Source organism: Dioscorea cayenensis, chromosome 8, assembly GCF_009730915.1.
Source record: "Dioscorea cayenensis subsp. rotundata cultivar TDr96_F1 chromosome 8, TDr96_F1_v2_PseudoChromosome.rev07_lg8_w22 25.fasta, whole genome shotgun sequence".
Classification (NCBI taxonomy): Eukaryota; Viridiplantae; Streptophyta; class Magnoliopsida; order Dioscoreales; family Dioscoreaceae; genus Dioscorea; species Dioscorea cayenensis.
The window spans coordinates 18788027-18814503 of NC_052478.1; the positions used below are offsets into that span (position 1 = coordinate 18788027).

A 26477-nucleotide genomic window follows, 5' to 3' on the forward strand; every position below is an offset into this window, starting at 1 on the left:
GGACATTAAAAATTATGGTATTCATGGCTTCAAGTTTAGCGTCCGCATTCATCATGAATCTTGAAAACACCTCCTATGTATTAAAAATTGTTACTCAATCTTCATCTATTATCTAGCCTACAATTCTTAGTATGAAGAACAAATGAAATAAAATAAAATAAACTAACTAATCTATGGCCGGGTAACTAGCACACGGATGTAAACAAACAAGGGAGTATCAAGCATGAGAAGGGAGTATTTGGACAAGGAAATCACCTAGGGCTGTCATTAAGTCCCGAACTAGGATGGGTCAAAGATGCATTGATGATAATTAAGACCATGAGACCTCGTGAGTAGATTAGCCCCAATATCTCGGTGACTAACCCCTAATCCCATACAAATGTCAATTGGAATCTCTTCTGGATTAACACACCTATGATTGCATTAAGTTCTTGGAGTTCTCTAATAGGAGTAAACCTACTATCTTTCGGCTAAAATCTAGCAATGGTGGTCTACCAACACTTGATCTCTCGGCGTGTAGGCACAAGTATCCGCTTTCAATCTCCCCTACATCTAGTACATGTGAGTAGGTCACATCTACGCACACAACTCATAGTAGAATTACGGATCTCTCCCTACATGTAATTCTAGGAATGAAAGCATGAAAGATTGAATCTCAAACAACCATCAAATTCAATGAAGAACAACATTCCAAGTTTATACACAAGAATACACCCTAGGGTTCATCCAAATCCAAACAGCAAAATAAGTTAATACCTCATGACAAGGGATACTTATACAACATACAAGGAAAAGAAAGACAATAAAGATGCAAGAAAACTCCCTCTACGGTCTTGTTCTCCTTGGATTGATGAAGCCTTGAATGGTGATGCAATGATGGCTTAAAACTTCACTCTAACTCCCTCTCCTATGCTCATCTCCCTCTTGGTGATGATGTGTGCTTGTTTCCCACAAGGATCATCACTGGAAGATGGCTGGAAGGCCTCAAGAATGTGTGGTGGTAGTGGCCCAAGAGGCCAAGAAGAAGTCCCCCAAAAAGTCCTCAAAGATCCCCTTACATACCTCCACAATCCACCTCAAATTGACCTCAATCCCGGGTGGTATCCCTGGCTCAATGAGGACCTCATTGAGCCCCTCATTCACAGTTTTTGGGGTAGGCAAACTCCACAAATGATCTTGCTCTCAGTTTTTATGGCTACAGTGATCATCCCGGGCTAGATCTTGGGCTGCATTAAGGCCGTATACCATGATTCAATTCCTGTCTTGAAAACTCTCTAGGTGCTACAGTGGCATCTACAGTGTCGATGCTACATTTTATGCTACAGTACCACGACCTGGTTTTCTTCTCTTTTTCGCCCAAATTATATCTTCGTGTCCTCCGTGGCATTTCTGTGCCCTACAAAACAAATAACACACGATTAAGCATAAAACGGGCATCAATTCTTATACAAATACATGCTAGACGCAACAAATACATATACCAAAATACGTGCATTTACCCACTTATCAATAAGTGTTCATAGTCATCTCTTCAATTACATCCTATTAGAGCATTTAGTAATTGCTTCGTGCTTGGGTTCAAACCATTGTAGAAAGTATGGATAATCATCCAATCAGGGAACGCATGCTGAGGACATTTCCTTAGGAAATCCTTGAACCTGTTCCATGTCTCAAAAAGAGACTCCAATTCCGTTTGCACAAAAGAGGACATTTTATTCCTGACCTTTGCAAATTTTCCAGGAGAGAAATATCGGGTATGAAAAGCTTCTACCATCTCCTCCCAAGTAGTGATCGATGCTCTAGGTAATGAATGTAGCCATTGCTTTGCTCTCCCCTTTAAGGAAAATGGGATGCTCTCAACTTGATAGCATCATCCATGGCTCCATTAATCTTGAGCATGTCGCACACCTTTGGATCCTTCTTTCCATCTTTGGCTATCTTTCTCCACCTTTGGAGGTGCCTGCGGCTAGGGTTTGGAAAGGCTTTGGATAGGTTTTTGGAAGGCTTTACGGCCTTTGACATCATGTTTTCTTTGGAAGAGAGTTATTTGGGGAGCTTTCGTCAGCACCGATCCGGCGAGGTGTTCCCTAGGCTTGACGATGGGACCTTTGGAGAAGACGCGGCCACTCCACAACACCATCGACATGAACACCAATCGGTTTTTATTCATGGATTGCATATTTTACTTTTGATTTCATTATTGATTGTATTTTGCTCCATGGAGAGCTAAACTCCTAGTGTGTACTTGGACTTGTAAACTCTAGGATGATGTTGTTTCTTTGACCCTTTTATTATGCTTTCTTTAATTGATGTTTTAAATGAGTTCCAATCTTGAATGCTTGTGAGTTGATTTTCCCTTAGAGTGACACTAGGGTTGATAATTCAATTTGGTAATCCTTGTAGATGAGTGACACACCATGAGGGTTAGACAATGCCAGATTGCATAGGGCTGAGAGGGTGAGTCGAGAGGTTGCGTGACAAGGTCCCCTTGCATATATCCCGCAAGTGCACGGGTTTGTTGAAGTAATAATCCTGGATGAGCGGGTATCAAATCCACAGGGAATATGGAATAAAAATACTTAATTCAATTCTTAACTATGTGAAAAGTGAATAGTGATATATGTGACAATGATTCAATTCTCAAAAGTAAAAACAACAAGTAAGAGAGCACAAGTAAAGGAGAAGGTAAGGCAATCGATAAAGATGGGGTACCCGGATATTGGTCCGCCTAGGACAATCGTTTCAAGTGCAAGAACCCTCTATTATGCTTCCTAATTAATGCAATAGTGAGTCATGGAGATCTTTAATTATATAGTCCCAAATCTAAGGTCAACCATGCCTAACTCTATACATGTCCCGGAGGAGAGATTGGATAACCTCTCAACCTCGCACTCGCATAGAATTGCAATGAGCTCTAGGGATTCCAAGTGATAAATCTCTTTCTAATTATAGACCAAACACTTTGGTCAAGGTGGAAGGTCCCTAACCACAATTAAGACCTAGATACTAAGATCACTTCTACGCTTCACTCCATTGCACCCGCAACTAAGCCCTAGCGGAAGGTCATCCCTTAGACTATTCACTTTATTATTGCCGCAAAGAACTCGAGGAACGGAGGTAGAATCTAACACATCGGAGAGGAAAGTAGACGCTCCTGTACCTCTCGACTCACCCTCTTAACCCTCTCCAACCTAGCTTTGTTTAACACTCGTGGTGTGTCACTCACTCGCAAGGTTACCAACAAGAACTCTCAATCCTAGTGTCACTCTAGGGCAGTATTCAAACAATCAAGCATTCAAGGTTGGAACTCACAATAAACATCAATTAATTGAAAGCATAATAAAGAGACTCAAAGAAACGAATACATCCTAGGGTTCACAAATACCCAAGTACCCACTAGGGGTTTAGCTCTCCATGGAGCTAATTACAATCAAAGAAATAGAATGTAAAAGTAATGAATCCATAGAAAACCCCCTCGATAGTTGTGTCGTTGGTCTTGTGGAGAGTCCTCTACTCGTCGCAAAGGGTCTTTTGTCCGGCCTAGGATACACCTCGCCGGATCGGTGCAGACGAAAGCTCTCCCAATAACCTTCTTCCAAACGACGCGCGATGTCGGAGCCGTAGATCCTCTCCATAACCCTAGCCAATACCTCTCAAAACCCTAGCCGAATCAGCTTTACATAGGGCTGGAATCGGGGATCCACACGCCCCTGTGGACGCCCCTGTGGATTTTTCACACGGGCGTGTGGAAATTCCACACGCCCATGTGGATTCTCTGTTCTGCAGCTTTCTCGGTCGGCTGTAAACAGTGCTGCTGGGAAGTTGAGTGAAAAAGGGTGTCCCTGCCTGGGAAGTTCCTTGGAAAGGACACGATCGTGTAATGGCTGTGCAACACTGTGACACGATCATGCCATGGGCACCCAGCTTGTGTCAATAATTCTTCAATAAACTCACCCTTGGCGTGGGATTTTTGGGGTCATTGACACGATCGTGTCCTGACCCTGTCAAGCTTGCACAACCTTCAGCACCGAATTCTTCCTGGATCAACAAATGGTTGAAAACTTCCGGGGATCTACCACGAGCATGTCTTGCCTTTGTTAAGCTTGAACACTTGAACTCCTTTTGATTATTTTCATCCCGAATTTGCTCTAAATTGTACTAAGGCCCCAATTTCTACACATATGACAAAAATACCCATAATAGCACTGCTCATGTATAAAAGTAAACTTGAAAACAAGCAAAATGATAACTTCAGGGTATGAAAACATATATGCAAAGTGCACTCATCAAATCCCCAAAACTTGAGTTGTTGCTTGTCCTCAACCAACTATCCAACATTCAATAACAAAAAAGATGAGTGCAATATTTCTGATCTCAGGATAAAAGCTGATACAAGTTTTAAACCAAGGGGGAAATGGGTGTTAGTAAAGACATGAATGCACAAAAACGACAATACTCCCACTTCCAAAATCTAATGCGTGTGTGTACAAAACCCTACTCATGTTCCGCACAGTCAACAATATTTACAGCACACTAAATGCAAGGATAGTATCTTCATACACCCTAGTGGTAGCCTTTTCCCCTAGTAGGTCATCAAATGTATGTTTGTGATGCCCTAAATTTGACTACTTAAGAGCGGCTTTCACTCTTATACAATCTTTTCCCTAGTAGGTGATAGCTCTTTTTACAATCTTTTTCACATAAGTAACTTTACAAGATCATTGGTAGGGCATTCCAACAAGGAATCCAACTTTCCAAATTTTTTTTTACACAAACATGTTCAACCACAAATAGGAAAATAATTTTTGGTTAAGGAAGTAGAAGTAAGTCATATGTTCACTACAATGGTTACTAATGCACACTTGTCCCCCTGAGTTTAAACATCACCCACTAACTAATCATAGATCATCATGAACAAGACACTTATCACTGACAAGGTCCCCTTGCGTATATCCCGCAAGCGCACAGGTTTGTCGAAGTAATAATCCCGGATGAGTGGGTATCGAATCCACAGGGAATATGGAATAAAAATACTTAATTCGATTCTTAGCTATGTGAAGGATCAAATGATGATAAGTGTGACAATGATTCAATTCTTAACAATACAAACAACTAATAAGAGAGCAAAAGTAAAGAAAGGGGTAAGGCAATAGATAAAGATGGGGTACCCGGATAATGCTCCGCCTAGGATAATTTTTTCAAGTGCAAGAACCCTCTATTATGCTTCCTAATCAATACAATGGTGAGTCGTGGAAATCCTTAATTACATAGTCCCAAATCTAAGGTCAACTATGCCTAACTCTATACATGTCCCGGAGGAGAAATTAGATAACCTCTCAACCTCGCACTCGCATAGAGTTGCCATGAGCTCTAGGGATTCCAGGTGATAAATCTCTTCCTAATTATAGACCTAACCTTTTGGTCCAGGTGGAAGGTCTCTAACCACGATTAAGCCCTAGATACTAAGATCACCTCAACGCTTCACTCCGTTGCACTCGCAACTAAGCCCAAGCGGAGGGTCATCCCTTAGACCATTCACTCTATTATGGCCACAAAGGACTCGAGGAACGGAGGTAGAATTTATCACGTCAGAGGGGAAAGGGGACGTTCCAGTACTTCTCGACTCACCCTCTCAATCCTCTCTAACCTAGCTTTGTCTAACGTTCGTGGTGTGTCACTCACTCACAAGGTTACCAACGAGAACTCTCAACCCTAGTGTCACTCTAGGGGAAATGTTCATACAATCAAGCATTCAAGTTGGAACTCACAATCAACATCAATTTATTGAAACTATAATAAAGAGATTCAAAGAAACGAATACATCCTAGGGTTCACAAATACCCAAGTACCCACTAGTGGTTTAGCTCTCCATGGAGCTAAGTACAATCAAAGAAATAAAATGTAAAAGAAATGAATCCATAAAGAAACCCCCTCGATAGTCGTATCGATGGTCTTGTGGAAAGTCTTCTACTCGTCGTCCAAGGATTCACGCGTCCGGTATAGGATACACCTCAACAGAAGCTCTCCTACCAACCTTCTTCCTAAGGAATGACGATGTCGGAGCCGTAGAACCTTACCAAAACCTTGGCCAATACCCCTTAAAACCCTAGCCGAAGCCCTCTATCAAGTTAAGGAAAAGATGGAGAAAAGAATACTAAAATCGAGGCTGATTCGGCTTTAAATAGGGCTGGAATCGGGCGACAACACTGGCGTGGATGCTTCACGAGCCCGTGCAGAAATTCTACATAGGCGTGGATAATTTCCACACGCCCATGTGGATTCTCTGAACTCCTGTTCTTTCGGCCGACTATGAACAGTGTTGCTACAGTACTTGCTGCCGTGTCGCTACAGTATCCGCCCTGAATAGCTTCCCGAATCCATACTTTCATCAGAGTAACGCAAATGAGCACAGGTTCACATCATGGATCACTTGCTTCTTTAATGATAGGCAAGTTGGTGGAGCTCTTGTTCTAAGTGCATAAGTCGGAATGCTCGAGTGTGATTGCCTTTGTGCCGCTCCAAGTGGATGTGCCAAACTCGAATACAAGGAGGTTGGCACACACTCTAGCATTTCACATCGACCTATGTCTTCGTGTTTGAACCTTAGCTTGATTTCCTCCTAAATCGGTGCATTGTAATCCACATTGGCTTCTTTCCTTCATAAACGGCCTCACAACCCTACCTTCATAAAAGTAACATAAAAACACACATATTAGTGTAAAAACCCGAGAAAAGTAATGCTCAACATAAGGAATGAACGCTTCACATTCATATCGCATAAGCACTTATCAATCACCCACACAAGCATGCAACCCTCCCCATAATTGAAAGTCACATTGTACTCAATGTAAATAAATCATGTAATGATATGAGGAGAAATACAAGGAAAAGGGTGAAAGTGACTGCCCTGAATAGAGAATTGAATTGTCTCATTGACCTATGGTATTCCCCCAAAGGCAAACACAGAGAGTGATGGTGCCACTCTCACATGTTGCTAACTCCAAGAAACCACAAATTCTCCGAGATACAAATTGGGACACAAGAAGTGCAAACATTAGTAATAGGATAAAAGGCAAAAACTAAAAATGTAAACAAACCAAAATGCCAGTACCATAGGGGACTCCCCTGGCGGACTGAACTACAAAGCAAATGACAACAAGATAAAATGACAGCAAATACAAAAGAAGATAAGAGGATTGCTGAATCAAGAGGTGTCATTCTCTACATAAGTAGAGTCTCGAGAAGAACTGTCAGACGGAGTGGTAGAGGTGTCAGGCTATCCCAGATCGGTGGTGTCCACACCAATGTGTCGAGTAGAGCACAGGAGAGACAGGCTCTGGTGATACCCGTACCCCTAAATGCTTGGAGATGTGCACCACGTGCCGCTATAGCCACTCAAACCTAGCGAAAGAACAGAAAATCAGCCCAGAGACGGTAGGCGGTGGGTAAGGAGATGTGGCAAGAGGTGGCTCAGGGGCAGAAGTAGAATCGGGGATGGTAGTGTCCATAGTAGACTGCTCTCCGGGCAAAGTGATATAGTTCTCAATCACTAGAACAGTCGTGACCCTATGAACCAATCACATCGAACGAAGTGTCTCGAGGGTCATAGGCGCCATATCTATGACCACACACATCCTATCAGTCCCCTAGAAAGTGCCCATGTGGTGGACAAGTCGAGTAATATATGGACCGACAAAGAATGAACCCACATGCGGAGACGTCCGCTGATGAGAGGTCGACACAGCAATCTCAGATCCCAAATGGAAATGGAATCCATCAACCATGCTTAGCAAAAAGTCAAAATCTCACGAGTTGACAACACTAGTACTATCACCGTGAATTGTCAAAGTGGGCGAGCGGAGTGTGGTAGCCTTGGTGCGATGGGGATCATAGGTGGGCGAAGAGCCCAACCATCTCTAGGCGTTGCAAAGTGGCTCCCCTGCCTGTTTGTAGGTAAGCAAAGCATCATAGGCAGGGATGCGGGTGAACTCGGCATTATACAAGCCAATGTGGATGGAAAACATGGTGAGGCTCATACGATGTGGCGCACTGACATGATCCCCTTGCGTATATCCCACAAGTGCACGGGTTTGTCGATGTAATAATCCTGGGTGAGCGGGTATCGAATCCACGGGGAGTAGGGAGTAAAGACACTTAATTCGATTCTTAGCTATGTGGAATATCAACAATGATAAGTGTGACAATGATTCAATTCTTAACAATTAAAAGCAACAAGTAAGAGAGAAAAAGTAAGGAGGAGGTAAGGCAATCGATAAAGATGGGGTACTCGGATGATGCTTCACCTGGGATAATCGTTTCAAGTGCCAGAACTCTCTATTATGCTTCCTAATCAATGCAATGGTGAGTCGTGAAAATCCTTACATACATAGTCCCAAATCTAAGGTCAACTATGCCTAACTCTATTCATGTCCCGGAGAAGAGATTAAATAACCTCTCAACCTCGCACTCGAATAAAGTTGCAATGAGCTCTAGGGATTCCAGGTGATAAATCTCTTCCTAATTATAGACTTAACCCTTTGGTCCAGGCGGAAGGTCCCTAACCACAATTAAGCCCTAGATACTAAGATCCCCTCAACGCTTCACTCCGTTGCACGCGCAACTAAGCCCCACCGAAGATTCATCCCTTAGACCATTCACTCTATTATGGCCGCAAAGAACTCGAGGAACGGAGGTAGAATCTATCATGTCGTAGGGGAAAGGGGACGCTCCTGCACCTCTCGACTCACCCTCTCAACCCTCTCCAACCTAGCTTTGTCTAACGCTCATGGTGTGTCACTCACTCACAAGGTTACCAACAAGAACTCTCAACCCTAGTGTCACTCTAAGGGAAATGTTCATACAATCAAGCATTCAAGGTTGGAACTCACAATAAACATCAATTTATTGAAAGCATAATAAAGAAGTTCAATGAAACGAATACATCCTAGGGTTCACAATCACCCAAGTACCCACTAGGGGTTTAGCTCTCCATGGAGCTAAGTACAATCAAAGAAATCGAATGTAAAAGCAATAAATCCATAAAGAAACCCCCTTGATGGTCGTGTCGATGGTCTTGTGGAGAGTCCTCTACTCGTCGCAAGGGATCCTTTGTCCGGCCTAGGGTACACCTCGTCGGATCGATGCCGACGAAAGCTCTCCCAATAACCTTCTTCCAAACGATGTGCGATGTCAGAGCCATAGAACCTCTCCAAAACCCTAGCCAATACCCCTCAAAACCCTAGCCGAAGCCCTCTCTCAAGTTATGGAAAATATGGAGAAAAGAATACCAAAATCGGGGCTGAATCGGCTTTAAATAAGGCTGGAATCGAGCGACTCCACGGGCGTGGACGGTACACGCGCCCGTGCGGAATTTCCGCACGGGCGTGGATAATTTCCCCACGCCCGTGTGGATTCTCTGTTTCTCTGATTTCTCGGACGGCTGTGAACAGTGCTGCTACATTACATGCTACAGTCTTCGACCTGAATAACATCCCAATTGCATATTTTCATCGGGGTAACGCAAATGGGCACACGTTTACGTCGTAAATCACTTGCTTCTTCAATGATATACTTGTTGGTGGAGCTCTCGTTCTTATGTTCATAAATCGGCATGCTCGAGTGAGACTGCCTTTGTGCCCCTCCAAATGGATGTGCTCACTCGAATTCAAGGAGGTTGGCACACACTCTAGCATCTCACACCTGACCTATGTCTTTGCGTTTGAACCTTAGCATGATTTCCTCCAAAATAGGTGCATTATGATCCACATTGGCCTATTTCCTTCATACTCGGCCTCACAACCCTACCTATATAGAAGTAACATAAAAACACACATATTAGTGTAAAAACCTGAGAAAAGTAATGCTCAACATAAGGAATGAACACTTCGCATTCATATCGCACAAGCACTTATCAAACTCCCCCACATTTAAGCTTTCGCTTGTCCTCAAGCTAACATTAAAACATTTTGTGCATCAATGAAGAAAATATTGAAAGTGCTTGGCCTTAGGTTCACCGAGGCATACAAAGAAAGTATTCTACAAGTAAGGAAAATTTCAACACTAAATACGAAAAAACAATGCTCTAGCTAAAAACTTGAATAAAAAAGGACAACAAACCCGAATTTCGTGTATGTGTGTGAACTCACTCAAAACAACCCAAAGTATACTCCTCAAAGTTCTAAGTACAAGGGACTTATTTATCTACAAAAGTGACAAAAATTTTAAAAGATGGTAGTAGCTTCACACATCCTCTAAGCTAGCCCTTTCCAAAGCGGCCGCTAAGGTGGCTTTCACACTTTCGAGGTGGTAGCTTTTTCTACCCGAGTGGTAGCTTTCACTCATCCTATGAGATAGCTCTTTCTCTCATTAGGGTATAACTAGTATCCGACTTGTGAGAGTAGCTTCATACTTCATAGGTGGTAGCTCTTTCAACCCAACAAATACAAATAAACAATAAAACTATTTTGTTCCTTCTTTTCATTTTCATTTTTTTTTAATTTAGCAAAAGAAGTAAACCTAACTAGTCCATTTAACATTGAACATGAGTTTCCATTAGAGTTCACAGAGTGAGTAGTGCACTAAGTGTAAATCAGACAAAAATTCCTAAAAATTCAAGCAAGAATTAGAGTATGAAAACATTCAATGTTAACAATTCTCCTAGACTTAAGAATACAATCATTGCAACTAAGGTGAACCCCCATTGGCTATGTGAGCATATATCAATCAAGAACAATAGAAAAGATGTTGGCATTATGAAACTCCCCCCCACACTTAAGTTGTACATTGTCCTCAATGTACACAAGCAAGCTCATTCAAAATATATCATTCAAAAATAGATGTGGGCGAAGCAATCAAAACAATACTCCCCTGACTCCTAGTAATGCGTTTGATGAAGTTAATTCATTGGGAGTAGTGTTCCAACTGGTTGTGAAGCTCACACGACCAAGTGCCGAAGCACCTTGGCCGTGCCCATGACTAAGTCTCAATTCCCAAGATGACAATACCATCTACACGCATATAAGAGGGGGTTCAGTGAAGCTCAAGAAAAACAAAAATAACTCGAGTGTATAAAAGATGAAGCAATGAATACAACTCGGTAAATGCAACATAACATAAACTCAGAAGGAAAAATCCTTTCTGAGTGAACAAGTCTAAAAACAAGAAAATAGAAAAAAAAATAAAATGCACGAAAGTAAAAGAAAAGTCAAGTGTCGGAGCCGCTCTCGGGCTCCGGTGCTGCTGCTGCTGAACTGGAAGCACATGGTGGGTCCACCGGTGCTGGAGTCGAGGATAGAGGTACTGGAGGAACTAATGGGGCCTGAAGGGTCCTCGGCTGCAAGACAAATGATGAGGCAACGTCTCGCTCTAGGATCTGCTGTAATATGTCGAAACATGCCATGAACTCTGTATACTGAGTGGCCTGCGTAGCCCGAATCTTGGCAACCTCAGCTCGGACCACTCCTATAGCATTCTGGAGACTCTCAAAGCAATCATTGGCTCGAGATGGTGAAAACATACGCACTGGGGATGGTTCCTCGGTTGCTGGAGGTGCCTCGGTCTCCATCGATGCTGGCTGAGGCTCGGGGGTGGGCTGAGATGCTCCGGCTTCATCACCCTCATCCTCAGCTATCTCTGGGGCTGGTAGGACTAAAGCAAAGACCCCTGTCCGAACCCTGCGGACCATGCCCATCAACCGCATAGTCTCTAAACTCAGGGGAGCGGGTACACTCATCTTCTCGGCCCCGCGAATCGAATCCAAGAGACCCATGCCCAGCACTAATCTCGTAATGTAGGGGCCCGAGAAGATCACTCCCAGTCTAGCATAGTGTCCATGGTGTCTGATGTACTCTGCCAGAATGTGCCCTAAGTGAATCGGTACGCGCTCTACCGTCGAGTACAAGTACAGCAGCTCCTGATGGCTCAAAACACCAGTACTGTCACCGCGACCATTCGCCGACCTACTCATGATGGCGTGCAAATATCTGTATGCAGGTCAGGAAAGGTACGTGGCCTTGGACAACCTTGGCTCGTACTGACCTTGACCACATAGTACTATGTAAGCTCTCTACGGGGACAAGGTTCCAGGATAATCAGTAGGCAACTGTGCATACTCCTCTATATCCGTGAATGCCTCCTCGTACAAGCCAAGTATTACGCTGGCGTCCAAATACTGTGAACTGAATGGTGTCCAAACTGTCGAAGCTCGAATACGCTCTGTCAAACTCGAATGAGGATAGCACCTCCAGTGCAAATTCTCGGATGGTTGGCTCTCTAATCGTCAGCAACTGCGGCCAACCACCTTCTGAAACTAGATCCTCGATCTCATCGGCAAACTCATCTCTCTGCTGAAGCTCCCGGAGTATAGTCGTGTCCAATAATCGAGTATGTCCGAAACGGATTCTCGACAAATGCTCATAACGGACCTGATGTTCGGGAATCGCAAATCACATGCCCTTAGGCTCAGGGGATGACTCACGTGGCCTCTTATCAGCTTGCTTCTTTGACCTAAGTGCCATGATCTGTAAAATTTAAACGAAATTGATCAAACAAGTTGATAAAACAATGCTGTAGAAATCCACACGGTCGTGTGGAATTTCCGCACACCCGTGTGGATCCACGGGCGTGAGAACCGCACGACCACGCATCAACAATCCAAAAATACAACTTAATAATACTTCTAGCTTCGTTCTAAACATAAATCATCGTTCCAATTGAAGAAACAAAGCATTATTAACCAGATTAATCGATAGAAACTATGAATGGACGAAGAAGATAATGAAAAGGGATTTACCGACGAGGAGGAGTGAGAAAATGAAGAGCAGGCCGGAAAACTTCGCTAAAATCCTACCAAACTGACGCTATGGACTCGGAGAGTACTGTGAGAATGTTTTCATGTGAAAAGGAGTCGTGAAGAGGGAGAGGAATCATCCTCTTTTAAACAGAACTCACGACTTTTGGCATTCTGTGCATCCACACGGGCGTGCGGAAATTACACACGCCCGTGTGCCAGACCCACAAGGGTAGCCGCACGCCCCTGTGGCTTCCCTGGACATCCAAGAAAAATATCAAGTCTTACACAAGCCCGTGAGGAAATTCCCCACGGGCGTGGACATTTACATGCTCAACTCATAGGGGCAGCCGCACACCCCTGTGTTTTCTTTGGATGGAGGGAACAACCTGCAGAGATTCACACGGGCGTGCGGAAATTACCCACGCCCGTGTGTGGTTCACAAGGTCGCCCACAGTGGCGAGTCCACGCCACTGTGTGCTCTCAGGAAAATCTGCCCAACTCTGCAGGAGTTTACACGCCCGTGCAGAAATTACCCATGGGCATGCGCCAGTTGCATGGTCGTTCACAGGGGCAGCCGCACGCCCTTGTGCCTTCTCTGGATAAGCTCGCAGTATACATCCACGGGCGTGTTGAAATTCTACACGCCCGTGTGTTTTCTCTGGATGACTTAGAAAAACATGCAGGCTCTTCAGAACTATTCTGAACATGTTTACACACTCAGGGCCTGCTATATTATGCAAACTTTACCAGATAAAAACACGAAATAGAACTCAAACGACTAAACTTCACCAACTCTCAACAAAACACACAATGAGTAATTTTAAAATCACACAACAAAATCACAGCATAAGCACTTAAAAATTGAAACACCAACACTTACCAGTTTATTCATGAAAACAAACTAAACTAAAAGGTGCGAGAACAATAAACACTTGGGTTGCCTCCCAAGAAGCGCTTGTTTCATGTCACTAAGCTTGACGTATCTTTCTTACCTCACGGGGGTTCATAAATGAAGATTGCCCTCTTACCCATGGCTTGAAAGCATGATGAGCAAAATCTCTTGAGGGTAGAGGGTGTACTCTCGGGCTTCGGACCACCTAGCAATGGTTCATCCAACTTCCTTGGCTCATGTACGTCTCCAACAATCTTGGAGCATTTTCGGTGGCGTCTCCGAGCCCTTTTCATTTTCCATAGCACCGTCTTCAAGATCCCTGGGGTAGATGTTTCTTCTCCAGTCGAACCAAGCATCATTACTTCTTCATTGCTCTCCTCTTGGTCGAACAAACCTTCATATGGATCCGGGTTAAACATTTCCTGCACAAATTCATCAACAACCTCATCAGTAGTGTCTAGAAAGTATAAAGTGTCATCGAAATCAAGAGAATGCCGTATGGCTTCAGCAAGGCGGTATGTGAGCTTGTCATCTCCAACTCTCAATGTGAGCTCTCCGCTGTCCATTTCAATCAATGCTTTGGAAGTCCGCAAGAAAGGTCTCCCAAGTATCAAGGGTACATCCGCATCCTCATCGACATCTAGCACAACAAAGTTAACCGGAAAAATGTACTTGTCCACCTTGACAAGCATGTCTTCAATGATGCCTCTCGGATGTCGTACCGTTTGGTCTGCCAATTGTAAAGTCATCCGAGTAGGCCTAGGTTCTCCTAAGCCTAGGTTTTTAAAGAAAGTATATGGCATGACATTGATACTTGCCCCTGAATCCGCCAATGCCATTTCCTCACCTAAGTTGTCGATGTAACACGGAATGATGAAGCTTCCCGGGTCTTTCTTCTTGTTCGGCATGTTCTTTTGCAACACCGCCGAGCATGAAGCATCTAGCACCACTGAAGCACTATCCTCCAATTTCCTCTTGTTGGTCAATAGGTCTTTCAGTAACTTCGCGTACTTAGGCATTTGAGCCAATGCCTCTACAAAAGGAATATTGATGTGGAGTTGCTTGAACAAACTCAGGAACTTCTTACACTGTTCATCCCCTTGGTCATTCTTCAATCTAGTGGGGTAAGGGATTCTTGGCTTGAATGGTGGGGGTTCCACCTCTTTCTCTTTGTTTACTCCCTCCTCAACCTCTACAACCTCGGGTGCGTGTTCTTTTGGCTTTTTACTCGAAGCCTCCCTTCAACCTCACGACCACTTCTCAAAGTGATCGCCTTCACATGTTCTCTAGGATTGGTTTCTGTGTTGCTTGGTAAACTTTCATGTGGCCTTTCAGAGAGGGACTTCGCAATTTGCCCCACCTGATTTTCAAGGTTATGCAAGGAGGCGGTGTGATTTTGAAGTGTAGCCTCGACTGATTCAAACCTTGTATTTGCTGATTGAAAAAATCTAGCCAAGTGCTTCTCCAAATCCGTCATTCGGGTTTCCAAGCCTGAAATTATGTTTTCTACTTGAGGGGCTTGTTGTTGTTGTTGGAAACCCGATGGCCCCAAGGTCTTCTGTGGTCCTTGATTACTCCATTAAAAATTGGGATGATTCTTCCAACCTGAATTGTAGGTGTTGCTGTATGGATTCCCTTGAGGTCTCATGCCATTACCTACAAAGTCAACATTCTCAACTGAAGAAACATCACTAATGACGATTGGGCAATCAGAGGGAGCATGTCCTCCACCACAACCGGTGCAATTGGTCACGACCCCAACTCTATTCAAAGCTATAAGGTCTAGCTTCTTACTCAAACTCTCCACTTGGGCCGCCAATGAAGTTACCGCATCAATTTTATGGAGACCGGCCACCTTTTTCTTCTCCCTAGCATTCCACTGCTAGCTATTTAATTGCATTTCCTCAATCAATTGACGAGCCTCATCGAGGGTCTTGCTACCTAAGGTACCTCCTGCCACCGCATCCAAGAGTTGCCTTGTACTCGGGTTCAAACCATTGTACAAGGTTTGAACAATCATCCACTCTGGGAATCCGTATTGCGGACACTTTCGCAGGAGTTCCTTGAACCTTTCCCATGTCTCAAATAGAGACTCTAATTCCAACTGCACAAAGGATGAGATCTCATTCCTAAGCTTTGCTGATTTTCTGGGAGGGAAATAACGGGCTAGAAAAGCTTCTACCATCTCCTCCCATGTAGTGATTGATGCTCTAGGTAATGAGTGTAGCCACTGCTTTGCTCTCCCCTTTAAGGAAAATGGGAAGGCTCTCAATTTGATGGTATCATCCGTCACACCATTTATCTTCAGCATGTCGCACACCTCGAAGAACCTCTCTATGTGACTATTTGGATCCTCATCGGTCAAACCGTTGAATTGTGCGGACTGCTACAGCATATGGATGAATGCCAGCTTTAGATCGAAGTTCTGAGTTGTAATTGGGGGACGCAGAATACTCGATTGTGTCCCCAACACTGAAGGTCTGGCATAATCGGATAGTGTTCGTTGTTGCTCATTTTTTCCTACCATGTTTTCAGATCCTTCTACTTCCAAATCAGCTGGATTATGCTGTTCTTGCACATGTTCTTTCCCTTTTCTTCTAAGTGTACGTTCAAGCTCAGGGTCTCCTTCAATCAATATTGATGGATTCCCACGGGTCATAACCTGGAGCTGCACCAAAAAGAAAGAAAAAGACAATCAAAACGATGATAGAATAAGAAGATATGAATTAGAATGTGTGGTGAAATAGCTAAGAAAATAAAGTGCAAAGTATCTCTAAACGCCTAGCTCCCCGGCAACGGCGCCAAAAACTTGACAAGATCCCCTTGCGTATATCCCGCAAGTGCACGGGTTTGTCGAAGTAATAATCCTGGGTGAGCGGGTATCAAATCCACGATGAGTAGGGAGTAAAGACACTTAATTCGATTCTTAGCTATGTGGAATATCAACAATGATAAGTGTGACAATGATTCAATTCTCAACAATTAAAAGCAACAAGTAAGAGAGCAAAAGTAAGGAGGAGGTAAGGCAATCGATAAAGATGGGGTACTCAGATGATGCTTCACCTGGGATAATCGCTTCAAGTGCAAGAACTCTGTATTATGCTTCGTAATCAATGCAATGGTGAGTCGTGGAAATCCTTACATACATAGTCCCAAATCTAAGGTTAACTATGCCTAACTCTATTCATGTCCCGGAGGAGAGATTAAATAACTTCTCAACCTCGCACTCGAATAAAGTTGCAATGAGCTCTAGGGATTCCAGGTGATAAATCTCTTCCTAATTATAGACCTAACCCTTTGGTCCAGGCGGAAGGTCCCTAACCACAATTAAGATCTAGATACTAAGATCCTCTCAACGCTTCACTCTGTTGCACGCGCAACTAAGCCCCAGCGGACATTCATCCCTTAGACCATTCACTCTATTATGGCCACAAAGAACTCGAGTAACAGAGGTAGAATCTAGCACGTCGGAGGGGAAAGGGGACGCTCCTGTACCTCTCGACTCACCCTCTCAACCATCTCCAACCTAGCTTTGTCTAACGCTCGTGGTGTGTCACTCACTCATAAGGTTACCAACAAGAACTCTCAACCCTAGTGTCACTCTAGGGGAAATGTTCATACAATCAAGCATTCAAGGTTGGAACTCACAATAAACATCAATTTATTGAAAGCATAATAAAGAAGTTCAATGAAACGAATACATCCTAGGGTTCATAATCACCTAAGTACCCACTAGGGGTTTAGCTCTCCATAGAGCTAAGTACAATCAAAGAAATCAAATGTAAAAGCAATGAATCAATAAAGAAACCCCCTCGATGGTCGTGTCGATGGTCTTGTGGAAAGTCCTCTACTCGTCGCAAGGGATCCTTTGTCCGGCCTAGGATACACCTCGCCGGATCGATGCCGACGAAAGCTCTCCCAATAACCTTCTTCCAAACGACGTGCGATGTCAGAGCAGTAGAACCTATCCAAAACCCTAGCCAATACCCCTCAAAACCCTAGCCGAAGCCCTCTCTCAAGTTATGGAAAAGATGGAGAAAAGAATACCAAAATCGGGGCTGAATCGGCTTTAAATAGGGCTGGAATTGGGCGACTCCACGGGCGTGGACGGTACACGAGCCCGTGTGGATTCTCTGTTTCTCTAATTTCTCGGCCGGCTGTGAACAGTGCCACTACAGTACATGCTACACTGTTGGTACATACTCGGTGTGGACCTTAGCAAGATTTCCTGTTTCTCTGATTTCTCTGTTTCTCTGATTTCACGTTTGAACCTTAGCAAGATTTCCTCCAAAATAGGTGCATTATGATCCACATTGGCCTATTTCCTTCATACTCGGCCTCACAACCCTACCTACATAGAAGTAACATAAAAACACACATATTAGTGTAAAAACCTGAGAAAAGTAATGCTCAACATAAGGAATGAACACTTCGCATTCATATCACACAAGCACTTATCACGCACCAAAGACCCAAAACTGAATGTAATATGCATGGTGAAATGCGATCGTACCACGGGTTAACTCAAACGTGGACAACACCTCGAGCGCTAGCTACTCATAGGTGTTGTCAGTGATTTGAAACAACTGTATCCATGCTCCAAACATAATAAATTCCACACCTTAGCCTCAAGCCCGATCTCTCGCAGGATGTCCCAATCAATTTCTCTCGATTGTCGAAAATGCCGACGAGAGAGACAAGCATATCTCTCGATATAGACCTGAGAATAGAGCCTGGGCCGATACTCCCCACTAGATGATGATGCGTCAGTCCTAGGTCTCTTAGAATACCCACCGGTGCTATTCTTGCTTAACATTAGTTGCAAAGAAAAAGTACAACAATTTAGTTCAGAAGATGAAAATTCACGCCAGACACGGTTGTGCTAGGATCACAGTGACCGTGTTCAGATAAGAGCCAAAGAGAAATTCAATAGCAAGCATAAGAAAATGACAATAACTTACTCAAGATCAAAGGCACAAACGAGAGAAGAGAAGATGTTAACAAGATGAACTTTTGAGGGAAATTACAACTGAGTGAACTATGCTTAAAAAAACTGAAAGGAAAGTGGAAGAGACAGGTGATTCAAGGGGAAGGAGAGCGGTGAAGAGACACATCTGCCAGCGTTAGGGTTTTGAAAGTGAAATGTTAGAGCTAAAGGGTCATGTCCCGCGCATGCCTTCGACACGTGTGTGTCGAGTCACGGGACTAGGGTACCAAAGTCCAAGGGTGACACGATTGTGTCCCCGAGGGTGCTAGTCGCCCCAAAAATCACATGATATTAACAGAATAAACAATCTCACACTGAGACGATCATGCAAGGATCACAGTAAACATGTCTCACCCTGACATGATCATGTCAGGCCCATGTTTGCCTAAAAAGTTACCAAGATATCCTTCTAGTGAAAATCAAGGGCACACTCATGTGCTTGTCCTAGAATTCTTCGGAATGGAAATCATTCCTCCAAAAGTGAAGAACAAAGCACATAGCCAAACATAAAACACAAATCAGAATATTGATCAAATGAAAGAAACCACGACAACCATAAGACCATGAGAGAGAATAGATGACATGAGGTTCAGAAACAGCGATCCCAAAAGAAAATGAAAAACCAAAATAACTAAAACTACAAAACAAACAACTTGGGTTGCCTTCTAAGAAGCGCTTGTTTAACGTCAGTAGCTTGGCATACCTGTTGCGTGCTTACAAAGTTTCATGAAATTGAGACCTTTCTTGACTACCTGAGACACAGTTGCAAACATAGGAATGCAACATGTTAATTAACTGGATCTCACCAAATGCCTGAGTGCCAACATAATTTGGGATGCGCAGCTTGGGTGTTGAAGTGGGGGCCTTCTTCTTCTCGCATGTCACCTTCTTCCACAACTTTCTAGCCCAGGAGATTCGCCTCTCAGGTGGACCAAAGTCCGTGTCGACTAACATTTCTAGACTCTGGGCCACCTCAATTGTCACTTCAGGTACATAATCTTCCAATGGGATATCCTCTAAAAGGTCAATGAGTTCATCCTTCAAAAATGCCTCCTGCACAAAATCAGAAATGACCTTATCATCCATATCAACAAAATAGCACGTGTCATCAAAGTCCATTGTGTGTCGCATGGAATCACGAAGCCTAAATGTGGTCTCTTCATCACCAACTCAGAGTGTCATACCGCCGTCTTTTACATCAATAAGGGCTTTGGATGTTACCAAGAACGGTCGTTCGAGAATTAACGACACTTCCACCTTGTCATCAATATCCAAGATAACGAAGTCCACTACGAATATAAATTTGTCTACCTTGACCAAAATGTCTTCTATAATGCCCTTGGTCTTCGGGTGGATCAGTCTGCCAACTGGAGAGTCATGTTTGTAGCGTTGGACTCCCCATGACCCAAACTTACACACCCCTTGTGTGTGACACGCAAGTGCACATGTTTGTAAAAGTAATAAATCACAGGGGAGTGGGTGATTGCTTCCCCGCAAGTGTACGGGATCGCCAAGTAATACCTCGTGTGAAGGCACGAGGATCGTATTCCACGGGGCTAAGGATCTCCTATTACTCCTTATCGAGCTATTATCTAGCCTAAGATCTCAAGTGATGGATTTTTACTCTACTAAAAGCAATTAAAACTAAAACAAGGTTATGAACAAATTAGAGAGCACAAGCAATGAGCAAGCAAGAAATTCAATATAATGCAAAGGCCTATGGATGTGGATCCCCTTGAGGGGTTATCATGCAACATGGATGATGATCTAAAGATGCAAATGTAAAATGGACCATGAGATTCCAAGATTAGACCAACCCCAATTTCTCGGCGATTGAACACTAATCCCATACAAACATAGATAGGAATTTCTTCCAAATCTACATTCCTACAATTGCATTAAGTACGAGGAAATCTCACTTAGGAATAAACCTACTCTTCTTCGGATTAAACCTACATGGAGGGCTACCAAACACTTAATTTCTCGGCGTGATGATACAAGTATCCCCTTCTAATCCATTCATGATCTAATACATGCGAGCAAGACACATCTACATGCATCACTCATAAAAGAGCCACGGATTTCTCCTTAGTGTAGCACTTAGCATGAAAATATTGGATTAGATCTCAAAATTACCCAAGCATAGAATTAACAAGTTATCATCCAACATACATGATAAAACCCCCCCAAGGTTCACCAACACCCGGTGGCCTTGGGGGTCTAGTGTGTCATCATCCCACAACAAGCAATACAAACAAAAAAAACATGAAACAAAAGCATAAATGACACTCCCTAGATGAAATGGTGAAGGAGGAGGTCAAGAATGTGCCGAATGACGCTTTCCCCCCCAAAGGAGTGCCAAATGATGCTTCCTCTAGCCGTGGGTCTCCTTTCTTCAAATCGTGGTACATCACCCCTTGAATGATGTTGCCTTCTTGCCTTGAGAATCTTGGACCTTGGGCTTGGATGATCTTCTAGCTTCCTTGCCCTTCTTCTCCTCCCCAAGGTCGCCCAAAAACTCCCAAGTGCTCTCCCAAAGTCGGCCAAGAAAAGGGTCAGCCAAAAAGTCTCTTTTTTAGCCCTAAAAGTTGGTATTTATATCCCCCGAGGCATACGGGTCGTATGGGGGTCGTATAGCACCCAAAAACCCTAGATTCGCGATCCATACGGGGTGCATACAGCCCCCATACTGGGTAGTATGGAAATATGGTTAGACACTCCAAATCAATCTGCTGCTACAGTGTATATGGCCCCCATACTGGGTAGTATGGGGGTAGTATGAAATTCCTGTTTTCTTCTCTTTTCGCCCAAATGATATCTTCTTGTTCTCCAGGGCTTCCTTATGCCCTACAAAACAAATAGTAGATGATTAAGCATAAAACGGGCATCATACCTCACAAAATACATCCAAAGTGAATACGATATATACATGAAAACATCTACATTTAGACACTTATTAAATATCCCCACACTTAAGCGTTGCTTGTCCCCAAGCAAACAACTCATGAAAAACAAAGAGACTGAGAAGTGGCTAAATGCATTACCTCTGGCATCAAGTAAATATAAGACTCCAAAAGCAATGGACAATGATACATAGATGTTGAGTCATAGTCAATAAGCATAATAAAAATATCATGTCTCACCCCTTATATGTATGTGCCGTGTAAGTGAATCTTATATCTCATATGCCCTGATCTGGTCTAGCCTAAGGACTTCAATCAATACAGCTCTAGATGCTAATCACTCCACTTACAAAGAATACTAAGTCTTAAACTACTAAGTGCTACTTCAATGGCCAAGTAAGATCCTTCTAAATCTATAGCTCGAAACTAAATCCACTTTCATCTCAAAACCTTTAGTAGGTACTCACATAGATCACTAGAGTTTTTATTTTCATTTCATCATTCATTTCTTTTCTTTTTTTTTTTCTCGAGTCCGACTAATGTAGACTGCACCAACATCATTTTGAAATCTTTCTGGAAGGCGCACATGCTGGTTAGGCACAAGAGCCACCCAACTACTCGATTACAGTCTACATAGACGCATTCATGCTTCAGAAGCAGAGGAATAGTGACATAGACTCATTTTTTTTTTCTTTTTTTTTCTTTTCTTTTTCATTGATTTCATTGATTTCATTTTTTTTTCACATTCACCCTAGATCACATCTTCATAGCACTCTACATGACACAAAACTAGGATTAGCTCAACAAGACTTAGAAGTTCTTAAGAGTCCATTGAAGGAAAGAACTTAGTGTTCTAAGGCCAAGTACTCAAAGTAGTGTGTTACGCATACAAGAGAGTTAGAGAGTAGTCACATTGTCTATTCCCAGGGCATCGACAAAAAATCAGTGCACATGACAATACTATGGGTAAAACAGGATTCAATAAAGCATACAAACAAGTAACTCACATCAATCATTAGTCCAAGCTAAAAGAATCTTACAAGAATGAACAAAGCCATCATAGGTAACACTAGCATGTAGCAAATGATCCTAAAACATGAAATACACCCATCCCCACACTTAGTGTTGTACATTGCCCTCAATGTACACTAATCATGAAAAGAATGCAAGATGAAGCAATGCAAATAATAAAGGAGGGTGAAAACGAACTCCCCGGTTCAACTTGTGCTCGTCGTGAGGTAGGACGTGAGAAAATGTGTGGTGAGCAATACATGTCCCGTCCGACCTCCATTAAAACCAGGAAAGCTCACCAAATTCCCTTAATGCCCTGCAAGGCAAAAAGGGGGCATCATCATTCCACAAAGAATTTAAAGATACAAGCACAAGGGGAAAACTAGAGAGTAGTCAACAAAAACACAAAGATGAAAATAAAAAAGAGTTTGACAATCACAAGTCGGTAGGGTAAGAACCATGCCAACTCATCAAAACACAAAAATACAAAACAAAGCAAACTAAGTAAACGATAGGTGTCCATGCTCAATCTTGTCCTTAGAATTAATTCTCTCATCACAAAATGACATCTTGTTCCATGTGGTCACCCCGTGTGGTGTAAATATCACTCCATGGTTGCTTGCCAATTTCTTCATCCCCAAAATTCCTACAAACCATGAAAAACCCAATCAAGCATAGAGGAATCCAATATGATTTAAAAGATAGTGTAAGATATGAAGAAACAATGAAAAATATGAAGGATAGTGTCCATACGGCCGTATGGGGGCCGTATGTGTACTGTTCATTTCGACAGAACCTCCCCAAAAACTTGAAAATCGAAAACTTTTGTACATAAATTCAAGGGAGACTTCATCCTTAACAATCACACCATCCAAACCAAGCAAAATGCTAAAGAAAATCCAAACAAAAGCTCCAAGAATGCCCAAGGAATGAGAAAAATAAAACTAGGGCATAGAAAAAGCATACCGATGAAATCTTGAGAAAACAAGCTTTAAACTCAAGGAAAACTACTAGATCGACGTCTCAAATGGATGAGGAGAAGATTTAGGAGGAAAAATGAGGAGATTTGGCCAAGAAATGAGTGAGAAAGAAGAGAGAAAATCGGTGGAGAAAGAGAGAAAAGAAGAGAATGGAAGAAGGAGAGAGAGAGGGATTAAATGGGGGGGGAGGGGGCGACCCCATACGGCCCCCATACGGCCCAGTATGGGGGCCGTATTGGCCAAATGGCCCTCTCGGCCGAGAGGGCATCCCGTAGTGACGGCCCCGTGATAGGGGCCGTATGGGGGGCCGTCTGTGATGGCACAGAGCCTCTGTGTCGTCTCAGACGGCCACCATACGGCCCAGTAAGGTCGTATACCCATTAAAACCAATAAAAACTTCAAAAACCTGCCACAAATGATGAAAAAAATGATATAGCAAGCTCAAAGACTCCTCCAAAAATGAGTGAATTGAATAAAACGATGATCAAGTGCATGAATTAACACCTAAATATGAGTTTCTCAAGAAGTTGCACAAACATCACAATCAAAACGATGAGAACAATGTGCCAAGTGTGTGAGCATGAACTTATTCAAAAACAAACAAACCTAAGAAATATTAAAATTGAAATGAACTAAGAACTAAAAAACGAAAAATGCAAGCAAACACCACTGAACGCTTGGGTTGCCTCCCAAAAAGCGCTTGTTTAACGTCACGAGCCTGACGTACCTTTTTCTTACCTAAGGAGGCTTGAAAATGGTGTGTTCATCCTGACTTGAAGTTGCATAAGAACTACCAAGAAATACGAAACATACCTTCCGGGATGGGGTTAAATTGAAGGCCAAGCATGAGTTAGCTTTTGGCCTCCATGAAAAAAACTTGGGCAGGGAATTGTGCAATTTAAACTTGGGCGGATCCTTAGATGGTTTGAACCTCCTCCCCGCTTCTTCTTTGGTCCCGACAAGAATTCCTTTGAGTACCCCACCACAAAGTTGCTTAGGCCTCCTAGGAAAAAGCTTTGATAGAGAGTTGTTTAAGCTCGGCATGGGTGGGTCATTGGATGGCCTCAACCTCCTACCCACATTTTCTTCCTCGACTCTTGGAAAGTTTCCTTGGATCATCAAAAGGAGTTGCTTGGGCTTCCAAGGGAACAAGTTTGGTTGAGAACTCGTGAAGCTTTGTGTAGGTGGAACAATTGGTGGCTTTAACATCCTATCCACAATTTTTTTCTCAACCATGGTGTGATGAACTTCAAGTGCCCATAACATTTTCTTGGGCCGCCGAGAAAAATATTTTGCTTGGGAATTATCCAAGCCCGGCATTGGTGGGTTCAAGGATGACATTGGTTTCCTCCCCACATCTTCAAATATAATTCCCGGAATTTTGTTTTTGCACTTGACTAAAATTGATGGATGGATGGAAAAATCTATGTTAAGGCAAGTAGCATCTTCACATGTAGTCGATTGAGTTTCTTCTACTTCCTTACATATTTTCATGACCATGATGCCATCCTCCCCCTTTTCTTCTTCAATTTCACATTGAGGTGAAACCTCTACCATTTGCTCAGAAGGTATTGATGCTACATCATTTGCGTCTTCCACCTCCAACACCTCAATATGAGTATCCACCACAATCTCATTGATTTTCTCTTCATCTCTTGTGCCATTTTCAATTTGGGCTTCTATAGATGGTGGCAATTTGACTGATTCTTTGGAATACTCTCCCATCTTGTTTTCCACACTTTGAAGAGATTGTTGAGCATTAAAATTTTTGGCATTCCTAGCTTCTAGTTCGGCATCCGCATACCTCATGAAACTTGCAAAAACATCTTGTGTATTGAACCCCCAACGATTAAGTTGCTTGTCGACTGGAGGTTGGTAAACCCATTGTTGAGAATCCATGGCCCTGTGTCAACATGTAAAACTAAAATCAATAAGCTAACAAAGAAAACAATTAAGAAGAAAAATAAATAAATATGGACAAAAGGTGTAAAAGAAACATAGAAAGACAAATATTTACAAAAGAAAAGATAAATGGCTATAGTAATAATCTAAAAGTTTCCTAGAATTCCTTAAGATCCCCGGCAACGGCACCAAAAACTTGATTGCTTCCCCGCAAGTGTACGGGATCACCAAGTAATACCTCGTGTGAAGACATGAGGATCATATTCCACGGGGCTAATGATCTCCTATTACTCCTTCTCGAGCTATTATCTAGCCTAAGATCTCAAGTGATGGATTTTTACTCTACTAAAAGCAATTAAAACTAAAACAAGGTTATGAACAAATTAGAGAGCACAAGCAATGAGCAAGCAAGAAATTCAATATAATGCAAAGGCCTATGGATGTGGATCCCCTTGAGGGGTTATCATGCAACATGGATGATGATCTAAAGATGCAAGGTAAAATGGACCATGAGATTCCAAGATTAGAACAACCCCAATTTCTCGGCGATTGAACCCTAATCCCATACAAACATAGATAGGAATATCTTCCAAATCTACATTCCTACGATTGCATTAAGTACGAGGAAATCTCACTTAGGAATAAACCTACTCTTCTTCGGATTAAACCTATATAGAGGGCTACCAAACACCCAATTTCTCGGCGTGATGATACAAGTATCCCCTTCTAATCCATTCATGATCTAATACATGCGAGCAAGTCACATCTACATGCATCACTCATAAAAGAGCCACGGATTTCTCCTTAGTGTAGCACTTAGCATGAAAACAATGGATTAGATCTCAAAATTACCCAAGCATAGAATTAACAAGTTATCATCCAACATACATGATAAAACCCCCCCAAGGTTCACCAACACCCGGTGGCCTTGGGGGTCTAGTGTGTCATCATCCCACAACAAGTAATACAAACAAACAAAACATGAAACAAAAGCATAAATGACACTCCCTAG

The 26477-nt window shown here is 42.9% G+C and overlaps 2 non-coding genes across 2 annotated transcripts; both read left to right on the plus strand.

The window, feature by feature from the left end:
- The first annotated feature begins 1619 nt into the window (after window positions 1-1619).
- LOC120268083 lies at window positions 1620-1726 on the plus strand. Its single transcript, XR_005538753.1, has one exon. It is a non-coding gene; the product is annotated as a small nucleolar RNA R71 (small nucleolar RNA).
- A 13986-nt stretch (window positions 1727-15712) lies between these two features.
- Window positions 15713-15819, plus strand: LOC120268031. Its single transcript, XR_005538701.1, has one exon. It is a non-coding gene; the product is annotated as a small nucleolar RNA R71 (small nucleolar RNA).
- Window positions 15820-26477: the final 10658 nt, after the last annotated feature.